Source organism: Frankliniella occidentalis, unplaced genomic scaffold (assembly GCF_000697945.3).
Source record: "Frankliniella occidentalis isolate FOCC.00 unplaced genomic scaffold, Focc_3.1 Scaffold70, whole genome shotgun sequence".
NCBI classification, from domain to species: domain Eukaryota; kingdom Metazoa; phylum Arthropoda; class Insecta; order Thysanoptera; family Thripidae; genus Frankliniella; species Frankliniella occidentalis.
The window spans coordinates 130,844-132,097 of NW_026267200.1; positions in this window are offsets into that span (position 1 = coordinate 130,844).

The window sequence follows — 1,254 nt, forward strand, 5'->3', positions numbered from 1 at the left end:
TCACACTCACAAAATGTTCTACACGATAGTCTATTTCGCCCTTCAAATTTTGCACCGGAGAATTACAAAAAAAAATTGGCTCCATAATAAACAATATAATATTCTATGCCAACCCTGGTAGCCAGGCCGTCTGGGAACACCTCGGGAAAATATGGGCTTTTGTTCCAGCAAGGATAAAAAATGTCCCGCCCTCCAACGTCGGCACACGGCGTAAGTGGCCAAGACTTTCCGAAAAAGTGTCCCGCCATCTTTTGATATGTTGTTCCCCGGGTCTAATAAGGCATTTCTGGATGGTTACTTTTTGGTCCATTTTTCGGTCGTGCCTCGGGTACCGCGCTCTGGGCCGTTTTCGGAGGGCTGCAGCTCCGTAACCTTGGTTTTGGTGGAACAAAATTCGGCGACCACGCTGGATGGTAGCTAGGCCGTCTGGGAACACCTCTGGAAAATATGGGATTTTGTTCCAGCAAGGATAAAAATGTCCCGCCCTCCAAAGTCGGCCCAGGGCGTAAGTGGCCAAGACTTTCCGAAAAAGTGTCCCGCCATCTTTTGATATGTTGTTCCCCGGGTCTTATGACGCATTTCCAGATGGTTACTTTTTGGTCCATTTTTGGGTCGTGCCTCGGGTACCGCGCTCTGGGTCGTTTTCAGAGGGCTGCAGCTTCGTAACCTTGGTGGAACAAAATCCGGCGACCACGCAGGATGGTGGCTAGGCCGTCTGGGAACACCTTGGAAAAATATGGGATTTTGTTACAGCAAGGATAAAAATGTCCCGCCCTCCAAAGTCGGCCCAAGGCGTAAGTGGCCAAGACTTTTCGATCTCTGAGCCGTTTTCAGAGGGCTGCAGCTCCGTAACCTTGCTGGAACAAAATCCGGCGACCACGCAGGATGTTAGCCAGGCTATCTGGGAACACCTCGGGAAAATATGGGATTTTGTTCCAGCAAGGATAAAAATGTCCCGCCCTCCAAAGTCGGCCCAGGGCGTAAGTGGCCAAGACTTTTCGAAAAAGTGTCCCGCCATCTTTTGATATGTTGTTCCCCAGGTCTAATAACGCATTTCTGGATGGTTAATGTTTAGTACTTTTTTTAGAAAAAATTGAAAATTTTGACTAAGTTTTTTTTTCTGGCCATCTTTGTCCCCCTGCCCCCCTGCTAGACACGCTTGCGTTGCAGGAAAACGCTAATACGGGAAATAGGAAATATCGCGAAGCCTGTTACGCGGGATAGCGTTCGAGGTAAGCTCCCTGCCCCCTGGCC